Source organism: Camelus ferus, chromosome 27 (assembly GCF_009834535.1).
Source record: "Camelus ferus isolate YT-003-E chromosome 27, BCGSAC_Cfer_1.0, whole genome shotgun sequence".
Taxonomy (NCBI): Eukaryota; Metazoa; Chordata; class Mammalia; order Artiodactyla; family Camelidae; genus Camelus; species Camelus ferus.
In genome coordinates, this window is record NC_045722.1 from 25,235,581 (window position 1) to 25,263,382 (window position 27,802).

Consider the following 27,802-nt stretch of genomic DNA (forward strand, 5'->3'; position numbering starts at 1 on the left):
GAAGCCCTTGCAACAGACCCCACCCATTCATACAAGCCCTACTGCCCACTATATGACATTATTACCAGGTACCTGATGATTTAGTCCCATCACTGGATTATAGGCTAACATATACTGGCCATCTGTATTTCTGACTTCAGTGCTTTTGTTTCTCAAGACACTTCACTCAGAAATACTTCTCTATCCTTTGCTAACCTTCATCTTGTGTTAAAAAATTTCACGCCCTGTTAAAAAACTCTACTCATTCTAGAGGCTGTATCTCACAGAGCTCTCTAACCTCTTCTATAAATAACCAGTCTTCTCTGTGTCGTACTGTATGTTCCTAATACTGTAAAATAATTCATTAGTTTCCACCCTTTATTATTTTATACCTTACATTGTAACTATCTGTATGCATTTCTCAGTGCTTTTAATTGTCAGCTGGTTCAGAGTAGAGCTCATTTTATCCATATTTTTATTTTCATAGTAACAGGGACTATGTTTTCTTGAAAAACTTTCTCTTTAAAAGAAGAAAAAAAAAAAAAGGAATCAGTATCCATGGCCTGACAAAGGATTTTGAACTACCTCCAAATCACGGATGAACAAACAAAAGAATCCTTTACTTCCAAATTAACACAAATTTAACCCAATGTTAATTTAACAAAAGTTAATTTTGTTAAACATGTAAGATTAAACAAGAATATTTCATTTTCTAAAAGAACTATGTCTCTCTTCCAAGAAACTTCTTCTACCAGGCACTAAAGAATAGATCATTAAACAGTATAATTAAAATCAGTACAATCCCTTCAAAAAACTTCGACATTATCTACTAAAACTAATGTATGCATACCCTATGGCTGAAAAACTCCACTAAGGACACAAACAGAAATGAGTACATATATTCACTAGAAGACATTTAGTGGAATATCTGGAGTAGCAATATTCTTAGTAGCCCCAAACCAAAAATGACTAAAATGTCCATCAACAGCAGAATGAAAAACGAAATACAACTGACCCTTGAACAAAAGGTTTGAACTGTACAAGTTCACTTATATGTAGATTCTTTTTCAGTAAATACATTAATACAGTACCACACTATCTGCAGTTGGTTGAATTCACAGACGTAGATGTATAAAGTTCGAAGGGCCACCTATAAGATTACGTGCAAATTTTCAACTATGCAGGGGGTGGGCACCCCTAACCCCCCACACTGTTCAACGGTCAACTGTACTACACAGAAATTATAAGCAACCAAGTATAACAATGTGGATGAATCTCACAAATACATTATGTGACAGAAGCCAGATACAACAAAATGTGATTGATTCTAATTATATAAAAATATAAAAATAGGAAAATCTAACCTATACTATTAGAAGTCAGGGCAGTGGTTACTCCTGGGGTAAGAGAGGCAGTGACAGAGAACACAGGGGCTTCAGAGGAGCTGGTCTTGTTTCCTGATCTGAATGCTCGCTAAACACATGTGCTCTGTCTGTGACAGTTCAACAAGCTATGTGCACACTTGTAAGTATTTAAGTGTGCCACTTGGGGGTCCTTTCAAGTTTGCTACAATATATATTGAACTGCACGTGAGTAAAGTGAAAAACTACCTGAAGCTGAGGAAAGATGCACTGTGAGCTGAAATATCCCCAGTGCTTATATAGGACTGGGAGATTCCTAAGCTCCTCCCAGCCAGAGTGAAGAGAATACGCTGACACTGGGGACACGTACTTGGTAGAGAACTAAGAAGGTTCATATCTTTGTACTAGCTACTAGCCTTAAAGTAAAGCCTTCTCCTGATACATCTAATACAGCCTTGAAGGGATCAAACTGACCAGCAAGTTACTTAAGTTGCTGCCAAAACAAAGTTCAACATTCTACAAGGCCACGAAATCCAGTCACTCAACAACAGACTATTACAATGTTCAGTATCCCATAAGAAATTACTAAATACACAAACAGGAAAATACAACCCATGACCAATAGGAAAACCAATCAATAGACCCTGAAGTTAATGAATTGACGGAATCAGTAGACAAGAACTTTCAAATAGCTACTATAAATATGCTCAAGGATTCAAAGGAATACATGAACACAAATCAAATGAAACTTGTAGAAATACAAACTGAAATATCTCAAAGTATTTGACACTGCAGGGGAAAAAAAGAACAATGAAATACAAGACAGAGTAAACTGAAGCAAAGAGACAAAAAAAAAAAAAACCCTAAAAATTTGTTAACAACATGAAGATAATATCAAATAATCTAACATTATACATGTAATGGGAATCCCAGGAAAAGAGGGTAGGCGTATAGGAGGAAGAGAAATGACTTAAAAAATACGCGTGAAGAAAGAATGGCTGATACTTTTCCAAATCTGATGAAAACAAACACACAGCTAAAAACACAAAACCAAAAACTCGATAAATCCTAAGCAGGATAATCACAAAGAAAACCTGTGACAAAGGGAAAAATCTTAAAAAGAAGCCAGAGGGGAAAAAAAGACTAAGTACAGAGAAAGAAAGGTAAGTATAATCAGACTTCTTCTCATCAGAAAAAAATGCTTAAAGAAAAATATGTCAACCTAGAATTATATACCAAGTGAAAATATCCTTCAAAATATGAAGATAAACCACTATACACCTACCAGAATGACTATGTCAAAAAGACTGACGGCCCCAAATGCTGACAAGGATGTAGAGCAACTGGGAACTCTCCAAATTGTTGGTATGAATATAAAACAAACCCACCAATTTGAGGAAGAGATCTGGCAACTATCCTATAACCTAAGTTGCACTCCTAGGTATTTACCCAACAGAAAAGAAACCACATATAGCCACACACAGATGTTCACACAATTGTTCACTGCAGCTTTTTTACAACGGCTAGGAACTGAAAATAGCTCAGGTGTAGAAGAATGAAGTTACAAACTACTGACATATGCAGTACCATGGGTGAACCTCAAAAAAGCACTATGCTGAGTAAAAGAAACTTCAAACAAATAATTACTATAATACTATTTATATGAAATTTATATACAGCAAACTATTCTAGGGTGGACGTGATCAGAGAACAATGATTGATTTGGGAGTGTAAGTAACGCTGGGGAAGTAAAAGACTTAAGAAGGGGTATAGGTTCCTATAACTTGATAGTACTCTGTGCTGCAAAGGTGTATGCATTTGTCAAAATTCATGGAATGGCATATGTGGCAAATCGTATTTTCTAAAGATGGCCAACCACAATATATCCCTTCCCACATGCTCTTCTTACAAAGTAACACTGGCATTCTCCCATCAGCTGGTGGGGTCTATGCCTTCCCCTTGAACCTGAGTAGCTTCTGTGACTTTCAATCAGGAGTATGGTGGTAAGACGTGCTCTGTGACTTCTGACGCAAGGTTACAAAAATGCCATGATGCACTTCTGCCTTGCTCTGAATATTGCTCTTGGAATGAATATTCCAAGAGATATTCATTCTTGGAATCTAGCCGCTATACAGTGAGGAAGCCAGCCATGTGGCAATGAAGTCAAGCAAACATATATAAAAGCAACACGTTAAGTGTTCTAGACCAGAGCTCCAGCTGAAGTCCTGACACCCAGCATCAACATCCAGACATGTGAACAAGCCTTCAGCTGATTCCAGCCTCTACTCATCCAATCAAGTCACTCCAGTCATCAAGCCTTCCAGCTGACAGGCTTGAAGCCAAGACAATCTATCCTTGTCAATCTCCGCCCAAAGTACAGATTCATAAGCACAATAAATTAACTGCTATTGTTTCGGGGTGCACTAAGTTTGGGGTGATTTGTTATGCAGCAACAGATAATCACTACAATATACTAAATTGTGTTAAATGCAATATACTAAATTCAGTTGAAAATACGAAATTTCTTTTTTGTTTGTTTTATTGAAGCACAGTCACTTATAATGTGTCAGTTTCTGGTGTACAGCACACTGTCCCAGTCAAGCATATATATACATATATTCACTTTCATATTCTTTTCCATTATAGGTTATTACAAGATATTGAATATAGTTCCCTGTACCATACAGAAGAAATTTGGTTTTTTAAAATCTATTTTTATATGTAGTGGCTAGCATTTGCAACCCTCAAAACTCCCAAATTTATCTCTTCCCACCTCCTTTCCCCCTGGTAACCATAAGACTGTTTACTGTCTGTGAGTCTGTCTCTGTTTTGTAGATGAGTTCATTAGTGTCCTCTTTTCTTCTTTTTTTTTTGATTGCACATATGAGTGATACATGGTAAATTTTTTTTTCTCTTTCTGGCTTACTTCACTTAGAATGACGATCTCTAGGTCCATTCATATTGCTGTAAGTGGCATTATTTTATTCTTTTTTATGGTGGAGTAGTAGAAAAATATTAAATTTCTAAGTTTTAGCTGACAATATGAAGTTAAGGATGAGATAAAAACATCTGCAACTTACTTTGAAAAGCATAAAAAATAAGACAAATTAATAGACATGAGACGAAGTAAATACAGCAAAATGTTAACTGTAGAATCACACTCTACATCATTTCACATCTGTAAGTTTGAAAATTTTCCTAATAAAATGTTGAAGAATGAAATAACGGCATGTTTACAAATAGAAGCTGAAAGTGTTTTCTGGCCAATAGACCTGGTGCTTTAGAAATTTTTTAATTCTTCAAGTAGAAGGAAAATAACACCAGACAGAATGCTGGGTCCACATAAAGAAAATCTACAAAGGAAAAGAAATGAAAATGGCAAATATGAGCATAAACATCAAAGAGTGTTGCTTCTGGTTTTTAAATTCCTTTATAAAACAATTGACTGTCTAAAGAAATCATTACAAGTTCTGTTGTGGAATGTATAACTTACATAGAAGTAAAATGTAAGACTACAATAGCAAAAAGGATGAGGGAAGGTAAATGAATTTACAATGCTCTAGAATTCTTACATTATATGCGAAGAAGAGGTCTAGTATTTTTGAAGGTAGTCTAAGGTAAACTAAGGTGCATATTATACATATGAATGCAACAACTGGAAAAAATAAAAATATAAGCTAAGAGCGTAAATAAAACAGACTTCTAAAAAAAATGTTCAATCCAAATGGAAAAGAAAAAAAAGAAGTATAGATGTAACAACTAGAAGACAAATAGTAACTCCGTAGTCTTAAACCCAATCATATTGACAACTACAATAAATATAAATGGACTGAACACTCAAAAAGCGAAGACTGCAAAAAGATGCAACTACACACCATCTAAAAGACATATTAAACATATTGAGAAGTTGAAAGTAAACAGACAGCAAAAGATATAATATGCAAACTCAAATAATAAGAAAGGAGGAGTGACTATACTAATACCAGACAAACACAACTTTAGGATAAGGAACATTACCAGAGAACAGATATTTCTGTTGATAAAGAATCAGTTCACCAAGGAGATCTAACAGTTCTAAATGTGAATGTACCAATTAACAGAACTTGAAAATACATAAAGCAAAAATGAACAGAACTGAAAGAAAAGATAACAAGTTCACAATTATAGTTGAAAATTTCAACACTCTTCTCTCGTTAATAAGTACCAAAATAAAAAAAAAAGTCCGTAATGATACAGAAGAAACACGTATCTGTCTAAAAAAGGACTTGTATCCTGAAAAGAAAAATACATGAAAACCTCAACATCATTATTCATCAGGGAAGTGTAAATTAAAATCACAATAATTCACACTCATTATATGGCAATTAATTTTTAAAAATAATAAGATATTAGCAAGGTATTAGTAAGGATGTGAAGAAACTGGAACCTTTATGGGAAGGTAAAATGGTACAGCTGCTGTGGAAAATGGTATGTTGGTTCTTCAAAAAAAACTAAACATGGAATTCCTATATGACCTGGCAATTCCATCTTCAGGCATATACCCCAAAGAATTGAAAGCAGGGCTTGATGAGATCTATTTGTACACCCATGTTTATAGCAGCACTATTCACAACAGCCAAGGAAGGAAGCAACCCAAGTGTCCATCAATGAATGAATGGTTAAAATGTGCTATATACACATAATGGAATATTATTCAGACTTAAAAAGGAAGGAAATTGTGATATATGCTGTAATATGGGTGAATCTTGAGGACATTATGCTAAGTGAATTAAGTCAGAAGCAAAAGGACATATCATATGATTCCACTTACATGAGTACTGAGAGTAGTCCAATTCATAGAGTCAGAAAGTAAAGTAGTGGTTAAAAGGGGCCAGAGAAAGGGGGATGAAATTGGGAGGTTACTGTTTATGGGTAATAGTTTCAGTTTAGGACAATGAACAAGTTTCAAAAATGGATGAGTAATGGCTGCACAATGTGAATGTACTTTATGCCACTGAACTGTATAATTAAAAATCATTAAACTAATAAATTCTATGTTATGTGTATTTCACTACAGTTAAAGAAAAAGAAATTGCAATGGGAAACTACTACACACTCATCAGAATGTCTGCAATTTATCTGAAAGTATCAAATGCTGAAAAGAATTTGGAAGAAATGGAACTCTCATACAGTGCTGGTGAGAAAGCAAAATGGTATAACCATTTGGAGAAGTTTGTCAGTTCCTTATAAATTTAAACATAAAATGACCACATCCAGTAATTCCAATTTAAGGCCTTTATCCCAGTGAAATGAAAATACATTCACACAAAGACACACATGCAAAGAGTACCTTTATTCACAACAACCGAAAACTGGAAAAAATCTAAATGTTTAACCAAAAAATAAATTAGTGATAAACACAAAAAGGAGGAATCTCAACTACATACTAAGTGAACAAAGCCAAACAAAGAAGAATATAGACTATATGATTCCATTTAAATGCAATGCTAGATAAATAAGTTGCTTCTGTATAGCAGAGAGAACTATGTTCAGTATCTTGTAGTAACCTATAGTGAAAAAGAACATGAAAACAAACATATGTATGTATATGTATGACTGAAACATTATACTGTACACCACAAATTGACACACTGTAAACTGACTATGCTTCAACAACAACAAAAATGCAATGCTAGAAGAGGCAAAACTAATAAACAAATCAGTGGTTGCCTGGAGCCAAGAGGGAGGAATGGGACATGAGGGGATTTTGCAGGGTAATTCAAATATTCTGTATTTTGATTATGGTGGTAGTTACAGTGTACACATGTGTCAAAATACATCAAACTGTACACTTAAAAAATGGGTGCGCTTTACTTGGATATAAATTATCCTTCAATAAAAATGATTTTTTCTTAGTTTATGAAAACTTAGTATATAAAAAGATGGCATTTTACATCAGTGGGGAAAGGATCCCTTAGGCGGTCTAGAGAATTGGCTGCCCAAGTAGAAAAAAATAAAAAGTAGGTATTTTTCACCATATCCAAAAATATGCCAAATGCAATCCAGATCAAAACCTAAATCATACAATATTCAAAAAAATGCCTAATGTACTGATCTAAATCTATAAATCTAAACCTATAAAGTAATCTCATAAAAGTGCTAGAAAATACGAGATTATTTTGGTATCTTTATAAGCATGCTAAAACTCAGAAGCCATAAGACAGATTCAACTATACCAAAAATTTTTAAATTCATGACTAGATACTATAAAATTAAAAGATGAGACCAATTTGCAAATTATAATAAATGATTAATGATATACAGGGTGCCTATAAATAAGAGTAAAAAAACAAAGAACATAACAGAAAATGAGCCCAAAAATCCTGGCAGTTTTATAAAGCTGTATTTAAACATTCAAATATTGGAAAAGACTATTTATACATAAAATAAATAAGCAATGAGGTAAATCGGCAGTCTCGTACACTGTGTTGGGAATGAAACTTGCTCAGAAAGATTTTTTAAAGAGTAATTAGCAATAGCTATCAGATTTTTAAGCTGATACAGCTCATGATCTAACAATCATATTTACAGAAATCTACCTTACAGAAATAATATATACCATTATTTGTAATAGCAAAAATTGAAAACCACCTAAATTCCACAGTAAAGAATTTCATAATACATTATGAACTCTGAGTTAGTTCCTAGTTCAGCTCTAAAGACTGGCAGAACTCATAAGATTGATAGTCTTCCATCTCAAGTTTCTGTCAGGACATATGTTACATATTCAACATTCTTTTCCTTTCTTGAGGTTTTTTTTTTTCCTCTTCCCCAGCCCCAGGCTGATATGGTAAAATTATCTGTAGTTATGTGGGCTGTGGTGTCATGCACACATTTAATGCAGTAATTAAAAAGTATTGTTTTGTATTGTTCAACTCCATTCTCTTAGTTTCTCTAGCCAAAATCTCAAAGTCATCTTTTACTCATCCCTTTACTTTACACTTACATCTGACCATTACCAAATCCTACGGACTATAACTTGAACACATACCAATAGTTCAACTACTTCTCATCAACCTCCCTGGCTCACCCTGTCCAACTCACCAGCATCACCTCCTATCTGTATTACTGTAGTAGCCTATCAACTGGTCTCCTGATTCTGCCCTTCACCTCTTTCAGCCTATGCTCAACATGGCAGCCAGAGTGATCTTGCTAAAATGAAACGTGACCTTCACTCCTCTGCTCAAAACCCTTAACAGCTTGCCATCTCACTCAGAGGTAAAAGGCAAACTTTTTATTATGACCAAATGATCTGTACCCTACATTTGCTCTCTGACTCGACTTCCATCATCTACTTTCCTAAGGCCACTCAGGCCACCTCACTTTTCCTCAAACACATCAGGCACTCTCCCACTTCAGGGATTCCATATTCACTACACCCTTTGCCTGAAATGCCCCCACCCCTCTTCATCCACATGGCTAACTCTCTTATCTCCTTCAGTTCTTTACTCAAGTTACCATCTCAGTGAGATTTTTGTTGGCCACTCAAATTTACACTCAGCTCCTCCACCTCCAAATACTTTATATCCCACTTCCTTTATTTTCTCTCCTGAAAAGCACTAAGTAACACAGTATCTTTTACATTATCTTGTTTACAGTCTTTTCCCTTACTAAATATAAGTTCCAAGAAAACAGGAGTTTTGGTGGATTTTCTACACTGCTGTCCCCACTAGCACCTAGAAAAATACCTATGGCACAGCAGGTGCTCAATAAACATTTGCTAAGTGAGTGAGGTAGACGCACATATAGCCATTCATATAGTGGAAAAGATTTCTGTAACTTATTGTTAAGAGGAAAAAATCAAGTTGTACAGAATACAAGTTCAGAACAAAAATCCATACACATGCAATGAATACTCTGAAAATAAAATTAAGAAAGAATGCCATTAGTAATAACATTAAAAAAATTAAATTCTTAAGAATATATAACAAAGTATATTTCTTTTGAACAAAAGAACCTCAAGACCTGTACAATGAAAACTACAAAACACACACACAAAATTAAAGATCTAAATAAAGGGAAAGACTTTCCATGTTCATGGATTGAAAGATATAATATTAAGGTAGCAATACTCCTTAAACAGATCTACAGATTCAACAGAAATCTTATCAAAATCCCAGCTGTCCTTTTTCAGAAATTGACAAGCTAACCCTAAAATTCAAGCAGAAATTCAAGGAGTCCAGATAGCCCAAAAAGGAACAAGGTTTGAGTATTCACATTTCCCAATTTCAAAACTTACTGCAAATCTACAGTCATCAAGAATTTGTGTTACTGGCTGAAGAACAGACATACAGATCAATGGAAGAAAACTCAGAGTCCAGAAATAAATTCTTAAATTTATGGTCAACTGATTTTCAACAAGGGTGCCAAGACAATTCATAAGAAAGAACAGTCTTTTCAACAAATGGTGCCGGGACAACTAGATATCTACAGGTAAAAGAATAAAGTCAGACCCTTACCTCACATAACACCATACGTAAAAATCAACTCAAAACAGATGACAGACCTATAGGTAAGAGTTAAAACTACAAAACTCTTAAAGAAAACAGTTATAAATCTTTATGCCCTTGGTAAGGCAATGGTTTCTTAAATAACAATATCAAAAGCAACAAAAGAAAAACAGATAAACTGGACTTACCAAAATTTATACCTTGTGTGCTTCAGAGGAAACAATCATGAAATGGAAAAAAAAAAAAAAAAAACTTACAGAATGGGAGGAAATATTTAGAAATCATATTATCTGAAAAGGGATTTGTATCCAGAACATATAGAAACACTTAAAAGTCAACAATAAAAAGAAAAATGACAATTTAAAAGTCTCAAGGATTTGACTAGATCTCCAAAGACAGACAATCATCATTAGTCATTTAGCAAATGCAAACCAAAAAATCACAGAGATACCTTCACACTTACAAGACAGCTAAAATAAAGGACAGACAGTAAGTCTGGCAAGAAAGTAAAGAAAACAGAAGCTATCCTCATACACTGTGGATGCAATTTTAAAATGGTGCTGCCACTTTGGAAGAGTTTGGCAGTTCCTCAAAATGTTAAACAGTTAGCTATGACCCCGCAGTTTCACTCCTAGGTATGCCTCCAAGAGAATGAATATGTATGTCCACACAGAAGCCTGTATATGACTGTTTACAACATAATTCACAATAACCAAAATAATGAAAACAATCCAAAGTTGTCAACTGATGACTGAATAAACAGTATGTGTATATTCATACAGTGTAATACGAATGAGTCTTGAAAATACTAGTTAAGTAAAAGAAGTCATACACAAAAGGGACACATTTTATGATGCCATTTATATGAAACATACAGAACAGGCAACCCACAGAGAAAGCAAGCAGATTAGTAGTTGCTAAGGGATAAAAAAAAAAAAAAAAGGAAAGAATGGTGAATGACTACTAACAGGTACAGGGTTTCTATTGGGGGATGATGAAAATGTCCTAAAATCAGATAATGGTGATGGCTACACAACTGAATATACTAAAACCCACTTTTTAAAAGGGTGGACTTTTATGGTATGTGAATTGTATCTCAATAAAATTGGAACTTTTAAAAAAATATATGGCGTGATTTTTTTAAAACCCCAGACAGGAAGAAAGCTACAAGTATCTGTACTTATACAGATGTATTTGTTTGGTATCTGCCAGGCGTTTTTATGTCCTTCTACACACAAGTTTAGCAACTGTTAAGTTTTGGAATTGGCTAAAAAAGGAAAGAGGAAACTTTCAGTTCTTTTTATATTTCAAAAATACATCTTTTTTTTTCTGTATTTCTTTATTCTCAAAAATAATTCTACATACCAACATTGAGGGAGCAACCAACCAACCACTAAATATAAGAGACTCTCTGAAATATAAAAGTGCTAGAATTTCTGGTTTTATGATTTATAGGAATAACCTAATATTTTAAATTGAGGCACATTTATACATAGGAGTAGAACTTTGGGATCACAGAGACTGTGTATTGGAAAAGAATCAAACTCGCTTTCTAACATGACCCTTGGCCTTCAGCTCCCTCGGGGTTCTGTGAACATTTCCAAAAGTAAATAAAAACTATGCTGACTCAGTACAGATCTCAAGCATAATCTATGGAGATCCTTTAGAAATTCCAAATTATGAGAATTATTTCAATTTCCAGGCTTTAATGATATATTACTTATTCTAGTCAACAATTCTATGATCTGAAAACAAGCAATTGTGCCTCATACATAGTCCCCACTGACTAATTATTCTGAAATTTTCCTCTGAGTTCTTTTTGCACAATAGCTAACTTGAGTTCAATCTTATACAAAGCTTAACCTAAAATTAAACCTAGAATTGTATTAGCATTCAGCACATACACACACAAAATACTTATAATGCAATATACTAAAAGAACTAAAGGTAGCTGGGTTTTCCTTGAAATAATCATGAACACATATTTTCAGTTTAATTTTATTGCACCTGTCTATCAAATGCAGAATCTAAACCCATAAAATAAAATCTGAGTTACTGGCTTCTAATTTAACTTCAAAACGCTTTTAAAAATTTTACAACATGTAATTTTAAGTGAACTAGACTGCACTGTTCAAATAGAGAACTGTTTTTCTAAAGACCAACCACAGTTGATCTTTAATGTCTAGTAAAATACTTCAATGTAGCCTAATTATAAATTCTTTTGAGCAGTTATCAACTGGAATAATATTTCTCTAACTAGAAAATAAAATGCAATTCTGATCAATCAGTATATGAACATTCTCCTCCAATACTCACAAATGTCTGAAACTACACATTAAAAAAATTAGACAGACAACAAACATTAACTTTTCTCACTGAGTAATTTTCAATTCAAAAGCAAAGAAATTATTTAATTTCAATTGAGGTTAAGTGCTAACTCAGGAAAAGCAGAATTCAGTAACCACATAATAAAAAGAAAGCCCTAATACTAGTGAGTACAAGGAGATTCTCAAGGAAGGCTTCCCTGAGTAACATACAGGCTGAACCCTAAAGGGTGGGTAAAATTTGTTGCCTAACTGTGTTCCAAGCAAACTGAAATGCACTGGGCAAAAGGCTTGGAACAAGGAGGTTGGATATCTCAAAAAACTGAAAAAAGGCCAATACTGTTAGATGATTCTAAATGAAGGGGAGTGTGAAGGAAAATAAAGCTGAGGAAGTACAGAATCCAGATCATGTGGGACCTTGTAGACCAATTAAGCATTGTATTTTATCCTAAAAGCAACAGAAAGATAGAGAAAAAATTTAAACAGAAAGTACCAAGGTTAGACTTGCACTTTTAAAAGATCACTGGAAAAGAATAATTTGTTCACAATAATCTAAAACAATTATAAACTATTAGAAATGATAGGGAGTTCACCCAAGTTAATGAATACAAAATCAATATTAGCAACGATCAAATATAATAAAAAAGATCCTATTTACAAAGCAAATATACATATATATCAATCAAATATCTAGGAATAAATTTAATAAAGTATGTGTAAAAAGCATCTGAAAAGAAAACTGTAAAATATAAAAGAATTAAATAAATGGCAAGATAAACTATGTCAATTCTCAAGTTAATTTATATATTCAATGCAATTCCAATTAATACTCCTGGAACTTGATAAACTGGTTTTAAATTATTATGGAAGAATGAAAGTCTATGAAGAATCAAGACAATTCTGAAAATGAATAAAGGGGTAGACTTTGACTCAGATTTCAAAGCTTATTTTAAAGCTATTTGAAATAAAACAATATAGTACTGGTGCTTAAAAAAAGGGAAAGAAAAAGAATAAAGAACCTAGAATCAAACCCAAGCATTTGGCAGATGATACAGGTGACTTTTTTTTTTTTTTTTAAAGAAAAAAACTAACGTGGAAAGGATTCAATACTTAATGTTGGGACAACTAGTTTTTCATATGGAAAAAAAAATTAATTCCTAATTCCCTATCGGATGGACCTAAATGGGGGGGGGACTATTAGCAGACAATATAAAAAGGGGATTTCTTCAATAAACAACACAAATCATAAAAGATTCATAATTTTGACATAAAAATTAAGATTCTATATCCCAAAAGGAATACCACAATGGGCAGTAAGTAGGATTTTCTTATATTTTATTCTTATTCAGATAATTTTCTTGGCTGCATTATAAAGAAGATTGATAAGAAGAACTCCAAGGTCCTTTATAACATAAATGCTGCATTTTTTAAATTTATGAAACATTTAAAACATACAGAAAATGGTAAAATTCATATCCATATATCCACCACCCAGAATAAATAACCAGGGAAATGCAAATTAAAATGAGATATTTCACACCGATCAAATTAGCAAAAGTTTTTAAATATGACTATCTCAAGTATAGGCTAGGAGGCTGGAAGAAGGTAAAGTACATACTGACACAACCATTTCAGAGAATTTAGTACTATCTAGCAAAGTTAAAGATATCCACAATCTGTTTCTCAGCAACTTCACTTCCATCAATCTTCCCAAAGAAATACATGCATTAACAAATGTGTAAAAATGACCACTGCAGCATTATAATACCAAAAAAGAAAAAAACTCAAAATCTATCTATAATGGGACACATACAGCTCACATAGGATACAATGGAGCACCAATACAGCAGTTAAACTACATAAACTAGAGCTACATGCAACAACATGCATATCTCAAAAAATACTGAGTGAAAAAGAAAGCAAGTTGATTAACGGTATGTGCAATACAATACCATTTTGTAAAAATTTTAGAACATAAAATCCAATACCATATATATCATTTATAGATACAAATACACACATACAGTAAAAGTATAAACAAGGATATGAAACCCAAGAACCTCAGGATAGTTATTACCTTGAGTAAAGAGAGACAGTAACAGGACTTAGAGGTGAGGTGGCTACAAGTGAACATTTAAGACAGAATCTGTTTCTCAAAGGATCAAATTGGCGTAATTTATAGTTCTGGGTGGTGGGCAAATGAGCATTTGCTATATCATTTACTGCATGTTTTAAATGTTTTGTGATTAAAATATATACATACATTTTAAAAAGGAAAAAAAAACTGAGCAAATAGTATCCAAGCAGAAAATTACCTTGGAGATGATCTAATCCAAGCCACTCCCTTTATAAAAGAACTAAGGAAAGATATCAGAATTAGAATATGAAATAAATACTACTGCAGTCACGGCTATTTTAAACACATACTAGGTAGCTAAAATAGCACTTAAGGGAATTAGATTTTGATTGCTTTAAAGAAAATCCTGGTAGGCTAAATAGCGGTGAGCCCCAATTTCTCAAAATCTGGTGTTAGCTAGAAATATGGAAAATGAACACACACAAGCACACAAACACACGCAAGCACGCACACACACACTCTCCTTCCCTCCCCTCCTAGGAATTCCTTTTCAAAGGCAGCACAAACATAGGCAGTAAAGTAGGGCCACAGCAGGACTCTGGCTCACTGTCCCGGCTGACCCTAATCTATCTTTTCGTAAAATTACCTAAAGTTCTGAAGCCTAGAGGGTTGCTCCTGATCATACTTAAGAGTTCATTAGCCCACAGCAGATATCTAAAAGAATTCCTGACCTAACCAGAAAGTAGTTCATTCATCCAGCACTTACAAAACACCTAAAATGGCACATGAAAAAAAAAATGAGACAGACAGCAAATACTTACTTACAGAATCTTCAATCCAGGAATAAACTGTTTTATTTCAGTTCAGATAAATGACTTACCTATTTTCCAACTGAGATCCATTTATTTCTAAGTTCACCCCCTACCTTTCCTCTACCCAAAAGATGGAAGACAAATTTCGGGCAGGAGGAAGTAAGGTGACTCTTTACTGAGTTAAATGAAACCCTAAGATTTTTACTTTTTCATTTTGAAGATAATTTGAAGTATATTTACACTGGGCAATAATTAAATTTAAAAAATACATAATTTTAAATGCGTAAATCTAGTTTTATGTATATAAAAGACTAAAGTTAGCTCAGTTTTTCTAATATACTATATTTGTGTTCTCATTTCAACATTATAATCAATTTTTAAGAAGCACTTCCATTCTGTCAAGCACAGTGCACCCCTACATTACATTAGCTACCAACCTTTATCCATTTAATTTTCTATTTTCCCTCTCTGTTCTTTAAACATGTTTAATATGTGTCCTAGTCCATTTAGGCTGCTAAAAACAAAATACCATAGACTGGGTGGTGTGTAACAAACAAATTTATTTCTCACAGTTCTGGAGCCTAGGAAGTCCAAGATCAAGGCACTGGCAGATTCGATGTCTGGCAGGAACGAGCTTCGTGGTTCCTAGATGGCTGTCTTCTGGCTGGATCCTCAAATGGCAGAAGAAGGGAGGGAGACCTCTGGAGTCTTTTAAAGGGCATTAATCCCACCACAAGGGCTCCATTCTCATGACCTAATCACCTTCCAAAGGCCCCATCATTACACGGCAGGGGAGGGGGGATGTTAGGATTTCAACATATAAACTTTGAGGTGGGGAGTGGGGATGACGTAAACATTCAGTCTACAGCAATGTTATAGACATCGCAAAACGTGTAAGAAATAGAATATGAATGAAGCAGCTTAAGTTATTAGGGAAGCTTTCCACTTCTTAGGACCTCTAGATTTGGATTATCTTAAACAGCATAGTTTTCTATCACTAACACAGAATACGACACATTATCAGCTCACTTCAAAAAACTAGAAAAATGTTACCTAGTTAATCTTCCTGTGAAATAGGATCCATCAATTAGTACACATCACAAACAATAAGTGCTCAGAAGATGTATTTTTTAATTCCCAAAATGAAACCTTTAACTATTTAATAAAGGCAAATAATTAATATTCTTATTCATGGTACATTGTAAGGTTATCAACATTGACACATACATGCACAGAGGTACAATAAACAGAATTCCTAGGAAAAAGTACCAAGATAATAAGCTGGAAACAACCCATATTTCATATTTCTCCCCATGACCCATTAGTTTTATATAGAAAACACTGCTGGGTATTTCATCCTTTCCCTTCCAAAGAACAGGATTATGCTTTACATATCGTGAGAGATAGGAAATCACTTGTCACCAGTATGAAGAAAGTCCTGTAGTGGTTACCTGCAGTGCTAGAGGTTATCATCTCAGAAGAAAATAAAGACCCATCAATTTTAGAGAGGGTGTTAAAGGGTGCAAGGAAGTGACAAAATGTGACATTTGTCCATACTGAGTGGTACATACATGGTCGTTATATTATTCTCTGTCCTGTCTGTATACTTAGTTTGGAAGGAAAATTCAAAATTTATTCTGCATCATAAAGAATATAAAAATAGGTGAGTTAGGATATTGGCTAGAATTCACAAGGGCAATTCTAAGACGACTTTCTCAACACTCAAGAGGAAGGCTGCTGAGGTAGAAGTCTATTAGAAACCTGAAATGGGTAAGTCATCCTTTTTGATACGAGGAGACAAGAGTTATCAAATGACAGATTATGTACTGGTAGCATCTTCATGTAGCCCCCAGCTATGAAATTTGTGTACTTGTCTCAAATGTAAAAGGAACATCCTGAATCACTTAAGTACAACGGGCACCTATTAAGAACTAAAAAAGAGCTAAAAGCCTGCATACCACAGAGACAGGTCAAAAAACGTTTCATGTTTTATTTCTGTAACATAAAGGGATCTGTGCTTGACTAATCTCAATTGATCCCAAAGGGTACAGAAGATCAACTTCTGGAACACACTGAGTGTTAAGTAAGAGTCACCACATTAGTCTCCACACTAGCCAGCCAAGAGTTTCATTTAAGGAAGACTTTACCCTACTCGTATGAGTGTTCAGGGCTCATATACCACCTCTTTGTTTTTATCCGCAGCACACATGCTGACTTTTAGTTAATGAAGTCTTCTATGATCCACATACGACATCTTATAGTAGATTCCTGCAGATTTCCTAGAATTGAACTTCTGGAATAATCTTGTCTATTAAGATTCTAAGCCTCCAAAACCCCTTTTCCTTTCAGGCCAACCTTCTGATTCACTCGCCATTTATCAAATTAACAGGAGAGATCAGAAGTAAATCAAATTACACAAGTGATTTGACTTTGGACTAATAATACTGAATAATGCATTACTAATTATTAAGATCTACTATTTATTTCAAATGTAGTTACCAAATGTAAAATAAACTCACACACTAAGTATTTCCCAAAATAATACTTCTATGGAAAGGTTAAAAGTGTCAATAGAGAAAACCATGAAAATATACCAAGGTTCCAATCACCTGTCTACCACTAACCAACTTGTTTTCCAGAGCAACTCACTAAATCGTTATAGTCACTTTATACAGTAGTATTAATCTCCTTTTTCGAGAATGATTCCATTTGAAAAACATAATCCTCTGAAACAAAGCAAGCAGCACCTTTATTTGACCGAAGGAAGGTACAGAGTCAAGGCTCAGAAAGCTAAATGACCTGCTCGTGCCCAGCTAGGAAGGTGTCAGAAGAAGGATGATCTTCTGACACCAAAGTTAGTGCTTCTTCCTCCACATCAATGGTTCTCAGTGGCTTTTGTTCACAGAACCTGTTGAGACTTTGAAGCACGTAAAATTTTAAATATAATTTTAGGGAGTTCACAAGTTACATAGCTTAGAATCAAACAGTAATAACTGTCAGCTAAATCTTATGAGCAACCAGCAGCATTCAAAAAGTACTAGCCCTATTTCATGTTCAGGTAAACCTTATACTTAATAATCTTCTTTTTGACTTACTATCCATAATGGTATTTACTCATTAAAGACAGCTGGATCAAAGCACTGTAAGTGGCATTTCTGGGATTAAATGAAAACAAAAAGTCAGCAAAGAAATTTACTATGTATTTAAATCATTTCATTAAAAAAAACTATATAGCATCTTTTAAGTATTTCAAACATCTCATGTTTTGGATATAGGATATAAGTTTGTAGATTAACACTATTTCTACTTAACTGTAATTTTACTTTATTTGCTTTATCAGAAGAAAAAGCCCCATTTCCTGCACTGCTATGATCAGAAAAGGCCCACTGATGGCATCTTGTGAAGGCTGCCTTCTACTAGTATCTTAGAAAACACGTAACTCCAAGAAGGTGATTGGTTAATCCCAAAGTAAAGTAACAACTCCTCCCAACAGGTGGGATGGAACACATGCAGTTCTGAACCAGTCTAGAGGCTCAAATTGTGGCCCTGGCTCTGCCACCTGGTGACTTTTAGAAAATCATTTTAAAGCTCTGCACTTTAATTTCCTCATGTGTAAAATGAAAGGAGTAACTGACCTCAAGGTTAGTCCTTCTCAGGCTTAAAACGTCTGAATTTTTAACAAGACAGAATGATAATTATCCCAGAAAAATATCCAAATATTCACAGGCAATTGCCAAAATTAATTTATTTATTTTATACAATACATCCACACACACAAACACTAACATACTATGTGCCAGATACTGGGTGGTGGACTGGGATCAAGATATGAAGCGTCTAACATGTGCCAGACGGTATATAAAGCAAAGAGTTAAAGAGTATTCTTCAGAACAGGAGCTGGGAGTGGAGGGTGTTGAGTCCACAGAACTGCCCTAGGATTGGAAGGGCACTAGGAAAATGGGGCTCCATTATGCAACAGAGTTTCACAAAAAAAATGGTGTTATGTGGAGAAAGTCACTAAACTATACGCTTCCAAAAAACAGAGACATGAGTCTTCTCTTTGTAACCTAGAGTTCACAGTAGCCCCAGTAAGTACCTAATAAATGTTAGTCAGCCACTTACTAACAACCTAGTCATCCATACTCTGGTAACACACTCTGGTGAACGCCAGTCGTCCTTGCCCTTAAAAAGTGAACTAGTGAGCAAGAAAACAACGTGAAGAATAATATGCTAGAGTCCACTGTATGTATATAAGGTGTTTTTGAGCCCATTCAGGAAAACTGGGTAGGATGACTTTAAAGGTTAATACTTTTTAAGTGCCTATGTGTTAGGCATGTTATGTACGTGAATCTACAGTTCTGAGTTAGCCTCACCATCCCATTTTACAGATGACAAAATTTGCAGCTCAAGAATAAATAACTCGCCAAGGGTCAGACAACTCGGGAAAGATCAGAATTAAAAGCAGAATCTAGTTCCAAAGCTATTTCCACTATACGTAACACAATGTCTCTGACTTTTATACTTTACATTAGCAGTGGGGAGAGAGCAGGGACTGTCAAAATCACCCCAAAACTGGTGTCCTGAATCATCATGAAAAGAGCATCTAAGACTTTACCCAAGTATTTTACTTGAAAAAATCACTTTTGAAAATTTGTCTTCACTCTTAAAAACCAGAAACCTAATTTTTTACGTACTTAATGTTTCTACATCTTGACCTATACAAGTATAAATAAAAGGGTGCAACATGACTGAAGAACATAACCAGTAATCATTTAAGAAAATAGACACTTTATAAACACCATTTCAAGTGCTTGGGTTGAAAAACTTAGGTGTGATCCAGTTTTGGATTATTCCACCGACTTCATATTGAGACAAACAGCAAATGATTCCAAAAAAAATCTTTCAGGGGGATAAAGGACTGTTCTGGGAGGAGAGAGGAGGGTCATTTAGAAATGATCTATAGTTAAAGAAACAAAACTTGAGTAAATGTTTTATGTCAAAGACACTGCAGGTACCCAATAAATCTTGTTACATGGGCTGGGCAAGTGGGTTGAGAATGTGTCATCCTCTTGCTTCTGACCAGTATGTACTCTTATTTTTTAAGCCATGAAAAAAGTGTAAATTTCAGAAAGCTAAAATAAAAGCAGCTTACAAAACCTGTAAAAAGGGATCAAACTACTGTAATTTGTATCTCTGTGTAAAGTTAAACTCCTCAGTAACCCAGCAATGTCAGAGGACTGTGTACATACTACTCAGCATACTAAAACTAGTTAATAAATATTGACACAAGAAGACTTTCAGAGCTTACGTTCTAATTTTGTACAGAGACATTATTTGTTGAAGCTCCTTGTTTCTGTTTTCTTATGATTGCCTAGTTTCTTGAAAGGGCTTCTGGTCATTCCTTGGACTTATCGGCACCATCATTCATACTGTATTCATTCCATTAAAAATGTGGTGAGTAACTCAGATTTACAAGCAGGATCCAATTTCAAAGTTATTTCCACTTCTTTTTAACTTCCTAAATCAAAAGTGTGAGATAAACACTTCTCACCCCGCTTGTCCAATTCATTGCCCAAGATTTACTGGGTATTCAAAGGGTCTTTTCACAAGTAACTTTTTACAGTTGTACTTCTAAACTTCAGGTCATTTCAAACCCTCTTCCCTCCCTCGCAAAAAATATGGAATAATTTGCTGCTTCTTTCAATATTGCAGGTTGTGGAAAGATCCGAAATTATGGGTCATATCTGTATTACTTCGTGACTGATGGAGGGTAACTTCGGAATTATCTTTCGCGGATTCCAAGATTAACCAAACACCGTGTATATTAAAATTTTTAACAATTTTATGAACTAAAGCTTTTGCAGCATTCAATTCTGACTTTACCAACAAAAACCTCTATACCGTGACGAGTAAAGAGTTCATTTTCTCAACTGGGAAAAAAAAAAAAAAGCCAACTGTTGGCAGATCTGCATTAAACAGAGTCTCCGGCGAGCCCAGCAGCACACGTTAATTTCAGAATCGCGATGAGTAATATGCGAACACAACCCTTGGGCTTGATTTACCACTTCATTAGCCCCCCCCCCCACCAGCCCACCCCACCAAAGCACACGTCTGAATAGGTCTTCACCAAGACGGCCAAAACCTCGAAAACACCGAGAAAGAGTTCCCCTTGGAAGGAAAAGGCCAGCCTTTCCCAGCCTGGGGCCCAGGCCAGCTCGGCGAGCTCCGCTTCAAGGAGGGCCACCTTCGGCGCCCCGCACGCCCCGCCCCGGGCCCGCTCGCGTCCCCTTGGGCGACAAAACCCTCCCTCCGGCGCCGGGCCAGGACTGACAGTTACGGCGGCAGCAGCCGCTGCTACCAGCGGCCTACTTCTGGCACCGGCCCCTCCGGACCACTCACCCCTAAACACTCGCCCCAGCGGGGGAGGGGGCGTCTCGGCCCTCGCCGGAGCCCGCCCGGAAGGGGGGGGCTCCAGTGGCAGAAGGGGCAATGAGAGGTGCCGCCCGGCCTCCCCGGCCCAGGCCCCGGCCCCGTCCTCAGCCACACTGACCTGTCGTCGCCCCCGCGCCTGTGCTGCGGCCCTCGCAGCAGCGGCCGCCTCACTGGTCGTCGTCGCCCTCGCCCACCGCCTCCGCCCGCCACCGCCTCGTTCCCTGTCGCTGCCGCCACCGCCGGCGCTCATGCGGGACCCGCGCTTCCTTCTCCGAAGACCGAGGCCGGGAAAGGGGGCGCAGGGGCCGCAGGAAACCCCGCGCTCGTCGCCCGCCGCCGCTCCGCCGCTGCCTGTCCGCGCCGGGGGGCTAGAGGCCCTCCTGGCCGGAGCGAGGTGTGAGCTGCTCCGAGCGCGGCCCCGATGAGGAGCCGAGGCAGGCGCCGCCGCCCGCGGCCGTGAGCGCCGGGTCGGCGGAGGTGAAGCGCAATTCGGCGGCAGCGGCGGAGGATGGCGGGCGCCTGAGAAGGCGGAAGGCTACGCGGTGACGGCGTGCGCGAGCGAGAGAAGGGCGGTGCGTCGAGGTTCTGGAGAAGCGGATTCAGGCTCTGTCGTCTCCTGCAGTCACCCCGAGCCCAGCGCCACCATCTTGGGAAAAACGCGGATCTCGCGGCCGCGGCGCAAGCTGGGAGGACTGGCTGGGCGGGCCGAGCATCCCGGCAGGCAGCGCGCGCCGCCGGGACGGGAGAGCGCTCCAGGCCTGGACGCAGAGACGCGGGGCGGGGCCGGCTTGCGCGCGGAAGGGCGTAGCGCTGTGCCCGCCCCCCCATCGCCGACTCCTGCCCCCTCCTGCTTGCCGTCGTCGCCAGAGCAGGGGCTGTTGGGAAGGGGAAGTGGCTCGCGGCTCCTCGCAGTCCCACCAGGGTAGGTCGCCATTTTGGGACTCTGAAGAGGGGCAATCCCTCTTTTGAGCCACCGCTGTCTGTGGCCGGACAGAAAGAAGGCAGTACCCTCCAGAAACCCCCTGGAGCTCTCTGGAGTGTTGGAGAGCCCCATAGTCTACCCAGCTGGGGAACGTGCCTGAACTTGGACGCTCTCGATTTTGTTGGGGGACGAATCGGCTCGGAAAGTCCGCCGAGGGGGCTTTGATAGCGGCCAGCCCGACTGTGGGGCGGAACCCTCCACGGACTGGGTCTCGGACCCCAACCCGTGTACGCCCCGAACTGCTTCTGTAAACATTGCAGAGGTGGCCCGAGCGTGCACACCAGCTCTTAGGGGGCCAAAGTCATCTGCTTAGGACTTCTGTCAACACGTGATGTGTCGCTAGTTTACAGAAAGGTAAAAAGCCTACAGTTTTGACCGTTTGGTAGGTTGTCGATGAAGAGAAAGCGACCTTTTGGTTGACCCCAGCTGCATAAGGGCTAAATAGAAGCCATATGACGACTGAACCCATTTAAAGCCGCGCGTCTTCATATTTAGTACCAAGGTCACCATCTTATTTTAAAGGGTTTTTTTTTTTATGGCTCTGCAACGCTTACTAAGAAAGCTATAATGAGACCACTAACAATTCAGTCTTACTGTTTGCAACTTTGCTGATAAGCCCCTAGAATACTACATGAGGTCCCATTCATCTACTGTTCAAACTTTTTATGTCAGCAATCATACATGGCAGTGAATTTAGATGTCATTCTTAGAACATCTTTTTTATGTAGTCAGATACATATTCTGTTTCCCAACTACAAAAAATAAAGTAGTGGAATTTAAATTATTCTAGGACAAATGATGATAAGTGACTGTTAAGTCATGTCCAGTTTTAACTCAGTTTCTTTTTTCATTTCCCCCGATTACATATCTTCATTTGGAGACTATTTGCAGTTATGTTTTATGGAAAAGACTAGTTAATAAAATCAGTCTTTTAAGGATTTTTCTTTACATATTACCAAAATAGGTGGATAAAAATAAAGGTATTGTCAGAGTAATTAAAATGTTACTACAGTATCTAGCATATGAAGATACTTTTAGCTGCTCTACTTCCTCTTAAGTAAAAATTAAATAAATGAAATGTCATTTTACAATAACCTGGTGTGTCAGACGTGGGAAAAAAAAAAGACTCTTGAGTTCCAAAAAAATTAAAGATTTAAGGGAAATAAACCTGCTGTTAGTTAAATGTCAGTTAGATGCCAGTTCCTTATTAAAATCAAGGAGGATCCTGATTCCTCCTTGGAATCTGGAGAAATTACCCAGACTTTTTAGTCCAATAATATTAAATAGGTATTCTTAACGTGTGACACTAGTGTCAAACTTGTTTCAAGAACTGTTTTTTGCCTAATTCATTTTCAAATTTCAAAATGTTTGCTGGTAAAAATTACCAGTATTAATATTGTCAGGAATCCTTACAATTCTAACAGTGTTCCATCTCTGTATTTACACCAGTTTTTATGAATAATTTTTTTTTGCAAGCCAGACCCATATTTCTCTTCAACCCAAAAAAATGGTTTAGTATCTATTAAGTAAGTAAAAATTTTAGACTATTCTAGTCAAAATGAGACCTGGTAGTTTCTAAGTTTCTCATTTCAAGTGTAAGTGAAAGGAACAGTTTAAATTTTTTTTTTTTTTTTAGCATAGTGCATTAATTCCCTTGACAGACTTTGAACTTGTACTGTTTACCCAGAACTTGGCCAGGCTTTGGGAAAGGATAAAAGATCAACAATCCCTATCCTTGCCCTCAAGAACTCACAGTCCAAGAGGAAGTCACATCAGTAGAAGGACATTTTTTTCAGACTAACCCAACACTTTAGTGATTATGGGAGTACTTACTAATACTATGTATCTTCTAATACTCCGAATCTTTTTTATTTAATGAACATTTTGCCCTAAATTGCTGATGAAGTTGGTTTTTCAACAGGACTCTTGATGCTCCAGATTTCCTCTTCATGTGAGTCACCGCAGAGTAATCAAAATGCAAAAACACAATTTTTTGTTACCTAAACTGAAAGTATAGAACAAAAACCAGTCAGATTATGGTGGGATGAAATTTACTGTTGCTATTTTTAGGTTGCATCAAAATGATACAGAGTCAACTGTTGAAAGAGACTTTACGCTTTCAGTATATGAGTATCTCTCAGTATTTAAGAAATTCTGTTGAAGCAAAATTAATTCCAAGATGAACATTGCCTGACAGATGACTACTCAGTGAATGTTAGTGCTTAGTGTAGTAGTAGGAATATTAGCATTGTCTATATTGTTTAGTATTACACACTTTAAGCATTAACTCCTTCATACTTTCATCCATATTCCTACAGATTAGCCAGATTTGCACTCCCTCATCTCATGTCTTAAAGTATGAGCCATCCTTTCTTTCTACAGTTAACATATTTCTGAGGGAGGAGGGGGTCTCCTCAAGACTGCTGATCCCTGGCATCCCCTCTCCTGTTCATTAATTCTCTCGCTATTAACTTTGTTCTTTCTGTTCAGAATGGCTATCAGATTGCCATTTCCTTCCAAATTCCTCTTCAACTACTGAAATTTAGCATTTTCCCCCATTTTACTGTATACATTTCTTGTATTAATGTCAGTAATGGCATAACGGCCAAATTTAAAAGTTGCTTCTCAATTTTCATGGTATCTGCCCTGTTCAGCCTTCCACTGCTAACCACTATCTGCTGGAAACTGTTCCCTTGGTTCCTTCTGCCCGGAATTTTCCATCCTCCATCCTCTCCTCCTGTGTCTTGGGCCATTCTTCCTCAAGTCTTCTTTGCAGAATGCTCATTCTCTCCACTGTTGGTTCTCTACACCTGCCATATTACATAATCTCTGACAGAACTGTTCATACATACCCTTCCTCTATCACTTTTGTAAGTCAGGAATCAAGTCTGAATCTTGAACACATGATGAACACTGAACACTGAATCTTGACTTCAGACACATATCTTCAACCCCTTATTGGAAACTTGTGCTGGATGTCCTACAGGCACCTAAAACTCAACACATCTGAAATGGAACTTGTGAATTTGCCCCATTTTCCATCATTAACTGAGCGGTAGATAATTGTGGGAGAAGCAGGTTTTGGAGGAACAAGCAGGAAATTAGGTTTTGTGAATGTTGAATGTTTTGAGATGGCTGAGTGTTTATAGTGGGTACCTGTAGCACAGACTGACTGGTAGTTGACCCCTGATATGCACTCTCCTCTTCATCCATGATAATGGAATATCCAGCCAGATACATGGTGACAAGTAATTAACTCTCTAAGTGTGGCCAGGTCTCTAAGTCCCAGCTCATGGGATGTGAGCAGGAATGACATGAGCAACTTCCAGATTATACACTAAAAGGAGTGAGATGCTCCTTTCTCTTTGTCCCTTCATGATGATTGGAATGTGTTGGCATTGTGAGCTATGGTGGAGGGATCCCAAAGCAATAAGATGGGTCCTTGAGGACTTCATGGATCAGAGCTCATGTACCAGCTTGAACTTAGGTGTGAGACAGCTCCTACCTTCTGTAATCTGTCATGGTTACTTTAGATACCTTTTGTTGCAGCTGAGCTTGTATTCTAATGCCCAAAAGAAATCAAGGAGGCAGTTGGATGTAGGCGTCTGAGGTTAGGGGAGAATGAAACCAACTCATCCTACTTTCCTTGACTTGATTGATGTCTCTTCTGTCTGTGGCAGTCCCCAGTCATAATGTTAGTAATCCTAGATTTCTTCCTCTTCCTCACTCTCCTGGCAATTAGGAGGCAAGGTCATACATCCCTTAAAGAACTGGTTTTAGAATTAGGTAGCATAGCAAAGTGGTTAAGAGTATAGGCTTCCAATTTATTAGCAAGTGCAAAAATGTGAGGCAAAATCATAAACTCCTCTTTGATTTGGTTTTCTCATCTATAAGATGGGGTTGTTGTGAGGATTAAATGTTAATATACATAAAGCACTTAAACTAATGCCAGGCACTTAGTACAAGTCCAGTAACGATGAGCTTTTTTATCCCATGTGAATCCCAGTTCTGCCACTTACCAGATATAGAAACATCAATTAAACTCTCAATTAATCTCTGTTTCCTCATCAGTGAAGTAGGAAAAATAATAGTGCTGATCTCACAGGTCTGCTGTGAAGAGTGAGCAGGGATAGCCCATAGGAACTGTTTCATGCCTGGCGTATGGGAAGCCTTCAATAAATGGTAATAAGCACTGTTATTATTAGCAATTATTGTCGTTATTATTAAAATACACATTTCCTTCTATGTAATCTCCCTGCTTCTACCTTAAGTTAGACCCTTAGTGTTTCTTACTTGAAGCAGAAGGACAGAGCCATATTGTCTTATTCATTATTGTATCCCCCACACCCAACACCATGCTGGTCCATCTTATAGTACTTTGCTACTGAAGCTCCTCATCATGGATTTTTTTTTTTTTAAAGAAACAAATACGATCTCACTGCTCACTTGCTTGAATCTATCAGTGGCTCTTTATAGCTTTCTAGAAAATGTTCAAACTCTAAGAACAATGCCCACTGAATGTGGGCCCTGCGCCCCAGCCCTTTCTTCCACTCCCCTCAGGGATCCATTGCTGGGGCCTTACTGACACACTTGAGAGTCCTTTGGAACCCCTTTGCCTGCAGTTTGTTCTGTCTTTTAGACAAGTTCAAGCACCTCCTCTGAGAAGCCCCTCTAATCTTTTAGCAGGGCTGTTGCTCATGCCTCTGTGTCACCCCTTCCTATCGCGTGACTTCTCATATACTGTTGGTATATGTGCTATCCTTACAATTCCTTCTCCCCTTAAGTTCCTTGAGAGAGGAGAATGCTTTTGGCTTGCTTCGTGTTCCCCATATGTATCTCAGTGGTTAAACCCTGATAATTCCTTAAAAAGTGTTCAAATGAATGAGCTAATGTCTGGTAAACTAGTGAATCTTTGGATATTTCACTTTTCAGCTGTGTCAAGGAGCCTGTACAATTCAGTGGGAATGGAAAAATCAGGCAAATTAATTTACTATAAGAAACTGCAACTTGTGAACTGCAGCAACTAAGTAAGCAACAATGTATAAGCCTTTTAATCTTTCAGGCCCTTGGTATTATGAAGTATAAAATTAAGACAGTGAACAAGATGACCTACAAAATCCTCTTAAATCTATGATTTATTCAACCACTAATTTTCACTAATTACACACTTATCCAAGACTATATAAGAAGCCATTCAAGCAAAACCCTGGAAGCCTTCAAATCCTGCTTTGACTGTGGTCATTTCAGTCTCTTTGTGCCTGCCTTACCCAATTGGAGAGTAGATGGAAAAGAGGAGTTTTACCGAACACCGGCTGCTGCTAATCTGAGCTGTTCTGAATAGAACCG

The 27,802-nt window shown here is 37.3% G+C and overlaps 1 protein-coding gene across 6 annotated transcripts in view; it reads right to left on the minus strand.

The window, feature by feature from the left end:
• UBE3A (ubiquitin protein ligase E3A) overlaps nt 1-22,138 on the minus strand; it is a 78,732-nt gene extending 56,594 nt beyond the window's left edge. For 4 of the 6 annotated variants that reach the window (XR_004315620.1, XM_032469007.1, XM_032469006.1 and 1 more), the window contains exon 1: nt 21,593-21,724. The gene's annotated coding sequence lies outside the window, so the exon portion shown is untranslated. Of the gene's footprint in view, nt 1-21,592 lie in introns of all 6 variants that reach the window. The other 2 variants (XM_032469004.1, XM_032469008.1) reach the window with 2 other exon arrangements.
• Nucleotides 22,139-27,802: the final 5,664 nt, after the last annotated feature.